This window comes from Kogia breviceps, chromosome 2 (assembly GCF_026419965.1).
Source record: "Kogia breviceps isolate mKogBre1 chromosome 2, mKogBre1 haplotype 1, whole genome shotgun sequence".
Lineage (NCBI taxonomy): Eukaryota > Metazoa > Chordata > Mammalia > Artiodactyla > Physeteridae > Kogia > Kogia breviceps.
The window spans coordinates 60,843,863-60,853,998 of record NC_081311.1 but is presented as its reverse complement, the minus strand read 5'-3'; positions in this window follow the sequence as shown (position 1 = coordinate 60,853,998).

Below are 10,136 nucleotides of genomic sequence, written 5' to 3'. Positions count from 1 at the left end.
AAGCTTAGTGGTGCTCAGATGAAAGACTGGGAACAGGGCAGGAGATCATAGAGCTCCACTGGATGGTACAGGAGTAAAGGAGGAAATTGGCAGCAGCTAGGAGTTGGACATAAAACTTCCCGCCAAACCTTTTTCCTCAGGCTCTTCTATCTTACAAAGCAAAAGCCTTAAGCCACTGCATAAGTGGCAGCAAACCCTTTGGCTCCCAGGGCACAGGTTGAAGATTCCTTGTGGGTGGAGAAACTATAAGACAACCCTCTATTCTTGGGGGAGAGGCAAGAAACCCTCTTGGACCCTGGATCCTACACTGATAACAAGCTGAGTTCTACTACTGCTGAGGAAAAAGCAGGAAACTCTTGCCCAGGACCAACCATAGATAAAAGGCTGAGGTGGCTGCCTTTCAAGAGAGACTGAAAAAGTCCCATCTCCCAAGGCCCAGGCACACAGGGCCTGCCTAAGACTGAGACTGGACCAGGACAACAGAATCTCCACACACACGCAATCTAATGCTGAGAGTGGAGAGAAAGAGGGCTGTGGCATAAGAATGCAGGGACAATTGAAAACAGGAACACAGAAAAACTCTCTGGCACACGAGCCCCCACACTAAGTAAGCACAAGAGCACAGCACCTTCCTCCTAAAGGAATGTGAAGTCTGTGCTGTAATGAAAGTAACTATAGCAACAACAAAGCCTCAGTGCAGCTCAACTCCTAAATTAGATTGAGCCGGCCCCCTCACCCCACCACATTAAGAACCTGACAGAAGAAGAGGTATGTTCATTGCAACGTGTGGGAACAACTTAACCGGAAAACAGTACTGCGCTACACACAATGTCCAGCATTCATTGGCAACCCATTAGACACAGGAAACAAAGAAACATATTAAAAAACCCACTTTCAGGGGATAAAGCAATCAACAGAAATGGACTCAGATATAAGCCAGATGTTGGAACTATCAGATAAGGACTTCAAACTAACTAGCAAAAAAAAAAAAAGTGAACAGCATGCCTGAACAAATGGGGAATTTCAGTAGAGAGATGAAAACTACAACAAATAGTCCAATGAATTGAGGCCTAACTTGAATTTTTCTCACTCATTCATTTATTTCTTCAACAACTAGTATTATTTTAATCCTCCCCCAAATTTTTAAATTAAAAAAAAAAAAGAAATCGTCAAATGAAATGCTAGGGGAAAAAAATCCCATGATATTCAGAGACGAATAATTCTTTTGATGAACTCATTGGTTACTCGACACAGCTGAGAAAAGAAGATCAAGTCATCCAAACCAACATATCAACAGAAAAAAAAAAAAGTGAAAAGCAAATAGAACAGAATATCCAAAAGCTGTGTAACAATATCAAACAAATCAACATTTATGTAGCTGGAGTCCCAGAAGAAGAAAGACAAAATGGGGCTTTAGAAATGTTTGCAGAGATGATGGCAGAAAACATTCCACAATGATAAAATATATCAAACCTCAGATCCAAGAAACTTTTCTCCAAAATCAGGGGTGGCCCCACTCTGATAAACCTGATTCACATCAGTAATATGACAATCTGTCTTGCCACAGTGACTGGTTTAGGGATGGGCACTTAACCCAAGTCCCAATCAATTCATGACATTCCTTTGACCTCAGGAATCGTTTGGTTAGGGGCTCAGACAGTGGGGATTATAACCTAAACTGACCCGCATAGAGTGAAGACCAATACTTTTGCTTCAAGGTTGAGGGTGGACATACTCTCTGGATAGGAACAAGAAAGTAAACAGCCCTAATATCTGGCAGCCATTCTTCGACCATGATGGAAGCCAACTTGAGGACAAAGACAGCACATGAAGTAGGTCAGAGGTGAGAGAAGCTGAGTAAAACCTTAATTGAGTGGTATCTGAGCCCTGAACTACAGTTGGGTGCTTTAGCTATGCAAGCTAATAAGTTTCCTTAGTGTTTAAGCAAATTAAATTTGTATTTTCTCAAATCTCAGTTGCAAGTAACCAAACACATCTTAACTGATGTAGTACCCTACATGAGTATGAGTCATTGTGGAGAAGGCTCCAACTCAGCTCTTAACTGTTCTCTGGTTTTGAACCAAATTTCTAATTCCCAAAGGAAATGTAGTTGTTTTCCAAGAGGGAAACAATGATGTCAGGAGAGTACTGCCTTCTACCAAGCAACTGCTGTAACTGGAGGCCTATTTTAGTGAATCACTTATTCATTCATTCAACAATTATTTACTGAGCACCTACAAGAGGCCAGGCATCGTATCAGGTATTGGAAATATATCTGTGATTAAGGAAGAGTTATTTATTTTGTTTGTGAACAATTTACGAATAGCATGAAAGCTGTATCAGACTCCATTTGTTCCTCCTTTTCCATTTCCTGGTATCTTTCCTTAGCAATGTATAACTCATTGAAAATAAGTAGCTTGAGTCCTAAATATTAAATATTTTCAAGTGCTATAGTTTGCACAGGAATATCCAACAGCTATTCTGTCAAGGATAGGAAATGCATACAAATTTTAAAAATATTTTACTGAAAACAATAAGTTATATTTCAGAAGAATGCTTCTGTGTATAAACAAACAGCATCTGACTTGGCTGTCAGAAAGATTTGTAGAGCTTGGCCAATCCATGCATTTCTTTGACCCAAAGAACTTGTCAAGAGCTCAAACAAACCAGACAAGAATGCCAGAAATCTTTATTTGGGGAAGCAAGACTCAAGAGTTTAGGACTCGGAATTCATTCAGTTACAGGATTATAGTATTTGTCAGGAAGAAAAACTTTTATTTTGGAAGAAGCAGTGGTAGAATCAGTGAGCCCAGGTTCTTGTGCACCATTAACAGTTCAGCAAGGTGTCCCTCAGTGAATCCCTTTAACTTTTATGCTGAAATTTCTTCATCCACCAAATGGCCATAATAACATTTGCCTTATCAACCACACAAAGACATTATGAGAATCAATTGAGATAGCTGTTTTGAAAGTTTCTTGGGTGTATGAAGTACTGTATTAATATGAGTAACCATCATTGCATGCTGTATAGTATAAAATTTTGTGAGGTTTTGTTCTGTTATTGTTTTTTTAATCATAGAACTAATTTGGTGTGTTTTATACCTGTTTCAATGACTTTGAAAAAAATTATGAAATGGAAAAATTAGTCCTAATCTTAATAGGTATAAGGGGTAAAGACAAGGATGCTTACTTACAGCATCTATAAGCAGTCTATGGTTAATGTTAGTTCTTAAGCCAATCCTGAAGTTAAAGAACACTGCTTCCTATCCTATACCAATTTAAGGAATGCTTTTAATAGAGCTACTATGGCGGATTGATTGCACTAATAGTCCCGATTCTTCCCTACTTCCTATATAGTAAAAAATTTTACCTCGCCCAAAATGAAGTCTGGCTTTTGCCATTTTTCTGGGAGGTAATCTCATGTCTGATAGGAGTGTCTGCTTCCCTGAGGGCCTTAGGTCACAGGGGATAGTCTAACAGTGTGATTTAGAATAGGGGGTGGCCACACCACAAAGACCAACAGTGTGATTTAGGGTGGGGGCCTTGGGTTATGGATTCCCCAGTAAAACTCTGGACACCAACACTCGGGTGAGTCTCCCTGGTTAGCAACATCCTATATGTATTGTCACATACTGTTGCTGGAAAAATAATGCATCCTGAATCTATGAGGAGAGAACAATGGAAAGCTCCACATTTAGTACTTCCCCAGACTTCACCTTATATGCTTCTCCCCTTGGCTGATTATATTTATTTATTTTTAAAAAATTTTTTTTCCTTTTTGTGGTACGCGGGCCTCTCACTGTTGTGGCCTCTCCCATTGCGGAGTGCAGGCTCAGCAGCCATGGCTCACGGGCCCAGCTGCTCCACGGCATGTGGGATCCTCCCAGACCGGGGCACAAACCCGTGTCCCCCGCATCGGCAGGTGGACTCTCAACCACTGCGCCACCAGGGAAGCCCCCCTTGGCTGATTTTAATCTGAATTCTTATCCTGTAATAAGCCATAACCATGAGTATAATGGCTTTCAGTGAGTTTTGTGAGTCTGTCTATCAAAATTGAGAATGCTTTTGGAAACCCCTTGAACTTGCAGTTGGTATTTGAAGTGAGAGTGATCTCTTGGGGACTGTTCCCTATAACTCTGTAGTTGACCTAAACCCCTAACAACACTTTTTGCCATGAAATCTTGTAATACTGTCCTATTGTAACTCTGGGCCTGACCATATAATATGCTTTGACTGTCATGCAGGCAGTGACTCGCATATTTCCACTTCTGCTTTTACCCTCTGCCTTCATTCTCAAAAGAATATCCCCATGCTAGCTTGCTAGAAAATGAGAGACACATGGAGCACAGCCAACTCACCCCCAATGTCCCAGTCAAGAACATTCTAGATTATCCAACAGTGCACCACCCCTAGACACGTAAATGAGCCTGATCAGGATCCACAGAAGCACCTAGCCAATCACTCCAGGTATGTGAGTAATAAACCCTTGTTTTATGCCTCTATGATTTTGTGGTTGTTTGCTATGAAGCATTATTGTGACAATAGATAACTGCTAACAACTACCTCCTAAGCTACCATTGTGATATAGGACTACAGAACATATGGATACTGTCAATCAGGGGAAATCTCCAAATTCTTTTCATCCAACATTGAAAACTTAATGACCATCTATTTGGATAATCCTTATGTTATAAAATATTAGAGTTTTAGGGATATCTCTAACTGAGGCCTGGAAAAGTGAAATAATCACCAGATTAGGTAACAAAAAATTACTTTGGGAATATAACCACACTCAGTGTATACTTTGTCTTATACTTAGAACCCCTCTGGATATTGGGGTAAACATGACACTAGAGAAATGAAAGTTAGCTAGAGTTATAACCCACTATTGAAAGCCTTTTGCTGAATCTTTTAACTGATAATGAAAATGACAATTTTCTCTTTTTCTTTTATAACTTTGTCAACTTTCTGATAGAATTGCTAGTGACTACAATAAAATGCCCCAGAAGTAGTTGTAAAAATAAAAAAAAATTTTTAATGAAAGAATTAAAACAAAGAGTATAAGAGCTCAATTAACAGGAAATAGAAACACATAGTCTAGTGACTGCATTATACTAACAAAATGATGCATTCAAATTAATTTTTACCTTGGTATACCCTAATTGTCCTGTTTCATCTTATCTTCCAGCTGAATTGTCCTGTTTCATCTTATCTTCCAGCTGAATATGGCCTTTAGTCTTGGATCTATTCCCCGCTGTGTGTTAAACATTACTCCATATTTGGGGAGGTGGAAGAGAAGGAAACCTATTGTACTTTGCTCTTGAAGAGAAGCATAAGGACCTCCCAGTGTATATGACACCACTGGCTATGCAGACACACAGGGCTCTTTGCCAGTGGCTTATTTTATTTCAGGGGCTCTCATGAAACCATGAGGTTTCTAACAGGTTTCTAACCTGTTTGCTAAGATCTACTTCTTGTCTCACATGAAATGAGACAATATCCAACTGGAAGCCTGCTTACAGAATGAACCTGCAGTTTCTCTCCAAGTTTGCTCAGGTACCCCTACATCCTAATATCCACTCCTATAACTGGTCAAACACTGAGTAAATGGGCTGTTGTCTCACATGCTTACATGCTTACACACACACACACACAGACACTCACACATACCCCATACACACATGTACAAGCATAATTAATTTTTTCTGGCAGAGACAGCATGTTATTCACTATTGTGTCCCCAATTCTAGCATGATGTTTGCCACATGATAGGTTTTCAATAAGAATATGTTCAATGAATTAATAAATACATATCTCTAAAATACATTGTTACTACTGAGCTCATGTGCCTCAACAAGAGAGCTTGCGTGCCGCACACTACAGAGGCCACGCGCCCTCGAGCCCGCGCACCACAACTAGAGAGAGAAAACCCACACGCCACAACTAGAGAAAGCCCACATGCCACAGCGAAGAGCCTACATGCCACAACAAAAAACCCCGCATGCCTCAAGCAAGACCTGACGCAGCCAAAAACAAAAGAAAGTAAATAAATAAAAATTAAAAATAAACAGAGAATTTTCATAAAACAATAAATAAAATACATTGTTACTTTCACCACCAGAAACTAGACTGGGATTCAATGACTTGAGGCTCAATTTGTGCCCTTAAAAGAGTATATGGCGTATGCTAACACATATATACAGAATATTTTAAAAAATGGTTCTGATGAACCTAGGGGCAGGACAGGAATAAAGATGCAGACATAGAGAATGGACTTGAGGACACAGGGAGGGGGAAGGGAAAGCTGGGAAGAAGTGAGAGAGTGGCATGGACATATATACACTACCAAATGTAAAATAGGTAGCTAGTGGAAAGCAGCTGCATAGCACAGGGAGATCAGCTCGGTGCTTTGTGACCACCTAGAGGGGTGGGATAGGGAGGGTGGAAGGGAAACGCAAGAGGGAGGAGGTATGGGGATATATGTATACATATAGCTGATTCACTTTGTTATACAGCAGAACGTAACACAACATTGTAAAGCAATTATACTCCAATAAAGATGTTAAAAAAAAAAACTATATGGGGACTTCCCTGGTGGTCCAGCAGTTAAGATTCCATGGTCCCAATGCAGGGGGCCCAGGTTCCATCCCTGGTCAGGGAACTAGTTCCCTCATGCTGCATCTGCGAGCCCGCATGCCACAACTATAGATCCCACATGCCACAGCTGAAGATCCCACATGCCACAACTGAAGATCCCACATGCCACAACTAAGGATCCCACACGTAGCAACGAGGATCCCACACGCGGCAATGAAGATCCCATGTGCCTCAACTAAGACCTGGTGCAGCCAAATAAATAAATAAATAAAATTTTAAAGAGTATATGGTATTAAATTATTATGTGAGTCAATAAAGCCATTGCTTTGAACTTAAGCATGCCCTAGGAAAGAAAATTTTTACCTTATGACCTAAAAAAACCATGAGGATTACAGCTACCTACACCATATTTGTTGTATTTACTAAACATGTACTATAATTGTTTAACATAATTAATGATTTGGTTGAATATTTTTAACAGTTTTATTGAGCTATAATTCAAATAACATATAACTTACCATTTAAAGTGTGCAATTCAGTGATCTTTAGTGGGTTCACAGAATTGTGCAACCATCACCACAATCAAATTTGCAAAATTTTATCATTCCCAAACAACAACAACAACAACGACAAACCTCTGTTTCCATTAGCAGTCACTCCCCGTTCTCCTCCAACATTTCCCCCATCCCCACCCCTAGGCAACCTCTAAGCTACTTTCTACCTCTATAGATTTGCCCATTGTAAACATTTTATATAAATGCAGTATGTGATCTTTTGTGAATGGATTCTTTCACTTAGCATAATGTTTCGTGCTTCGTCCATGTTGTAGCATGTATCAGTACTTCATTCCTTTATATCGCCAAATAAAATACTGTTTATGGATATACTACATTTTGTTTATCCCTTCATCAGTTGATGGACATTTGGATTGTTTCTACTTTGGGGCTATTTTGAATGATACTGCTGTGAGAATTCGTGTACAAGTTTTTGTGTGGACATATGTTTTCAGTTGTCTTGAATATATACCCAGGAGTGGAATTGGTGGGTCGTTTGGTAACTCTATGTTTAACTGTTTGAGGAACAGCCAACCTGTTTGCCAAAGCAGCTACACCACTTACAATCCTGTAAGCAGTATATGAGGATTCCATTTTCTCCATGTGGCCACCTTAGTGGGTATGAAGTGCTATCTCATTGTAAACGCGGGCTTCTCCCTGTTGTGGCCTCTCCCGTTGCGGAGCACAGGCTCCGGAAACGCAGGCTCAGCGGCCATGGCTCACGGGCCCAGCCGCTCCGCGGCACGTGGGATCCTCCCGGACCGGGGCACGAACCCGTGTCCACCGCATCGGCAGGAGGACTCTCAACCACTGCGCCACCAGGGAAGCCCTCATTGTAATTTTGATTTGCATTTCCCTGATGGCTAATGATGTTGAGCATCTTCTCATGTGCTTATCGGTCATTTTTGTATCTTCTTCAGAGAAATGTCTATTCATATCCTTTGCTCATTTTAAAATTCAGTTATTCATCTTTTTATTACTGAGTCATAAGTATTCTTTACAAATTCTGGTTACAAGTCCCTTATCAAATGTATGACTGGCAATACATTTTTTCCCTATTGTGTAGGTTGTCTTTTCAAGTTCTTGGTGGTATTGTTTGCAGCACAAAAGTTTTAAAATTTTGGTGAAGTCCTATTTTCTCTTTTGTTGCTTGTGCAAACAAGCTACCTGTGATTTGACAGGGATGCACTGAATCTGTAGATCAATTAGGGAAATATTGTCATCTCAACAAAATTAAGTCTTCCAATTTATGAACATGAGATTACTTCCATCATTCCAATATTTTCAAATATTTTTATTGAGCTTCCCTGCCCCACACCCAGTCAGATATAACCCAAGCCTATAGTACATTATGGTAGTCAAAGACACAAGTTCTGTCTGGAGTCAGATAGGCTTGGGTTAAAATCCAGCCCTTCTACTTACTAGCTGTGTAAATATGGACAAGTTATGTAACTTTTCTAAGCCTCTGTTTTCTCATCTGTAAAGTGAAAATAATAATATGTATCTTTTAGGATGTGAGGATTAATGATAAATATGTGAAATACTTTGCATAGTGCCTGAATACAGTAAATGCTTAATTAATCTTAGCTATTTGTCTCAGTCTGTTTGGGCTGCTATGACAGAATACCACAGACTAGGTGGCTTACAAAAAACCAGAAACTTATTTCTCACAGTTCTGGAGCTGTAATTCCAAGATCAGGGTTCTAGCATGGTCAGGTCCTTGGAAGACCCTCTTCCAAGTTGCAGATTACTCGCTGTGTCCTCACATGGTGAAAGGGGCAAGGGAGCTCTCTCAGGCCTATTATGTGAGGGCATTCATTCTCATTCATAATGGCTCTATCCACATGACATAATCACCTCCCAAAGTCCTCACCGCCTAATAGTATCACACTGGGCATTAGGGTTTTGACATATAAATTTTTGGGGGGAATGGAAACATTCAGACCATAGCACTATTTATTATTATTATAGCACTTAACACTTAATTGCTCAAAAATACAGTTATTTTGATTTAAAAAAATTATTAGAGCCCTAACTTTCTCTAAGCATTCTTCCCCATTTGTTTGGAATTCTCTGACTTTATACCTTATTTCCCTCAAATTATCTGTGCCTTCTTTAAGGCTAATGAATCAATCTAATAAAAAGCTTGGGTTCATGTGCTAACAGTAAGATCCAAAAGAAGTAACTGGTCAACTACCCAGAACTACTACTCTTCCTTCCCACGTAACCTAGGTACATATTAACAATGACTTCAGGATTTAATAACTCTTATCCCCTACAGTCTAATCACACAGAGTGATTCTTTTAAAATGTAGGTCAAGGGACTTCCCTGGTGGTGCAGTGGTTAAGAATCCACCTGCCAATGAAGGGGACACGGGTTCAATCCCTGGTCTGGAAAGATCCCACATGCCGTGGAGCAACTAAGCCTGTGTGCCACAACTACTGAGCCTGCGCTCTAGAGTCCGCCAGCTACAACTACTGAGCCCACACGCTGCAACTAATGAAGCCCACACGCCTAGAGCGCATGCTCTGCAACAAGAGAGGCCACCGCAATGAGAAGCACTGCAACAAAGACCCAATTCAGCCAAAGTAAATAATTTCTTAAAAAAAAATAAAATGTAGTTCAAATCTTCTTACTCTCCTGCTCAAACTGTTCTGTAACATCACGTCTTCTCAGAGTAAAAGCCGAAAGCATTACAATGGCTCTTTAAGAATTGTAAGACTTATAAGGCCCTACGTGATCTGGTGCTTGGCTACTCTTTAACCTCATCACTGACCACCATGCTTTGTTCTAGCCTTTCCTCAGACCTGCCAGCCACACTTCCACCCTAGGGCTTTGGCATCTGCTGATTTTTTTCTGTCTACAAATCTCTTCCCATAGATATCCATTTGATCTTCTTCCTCACCTCCTTTAGGGTCTTTACTCAAATATCACCTTAACAATGAGGCTGACCACCCTATATAAAATAGCACTTATAACCAGCT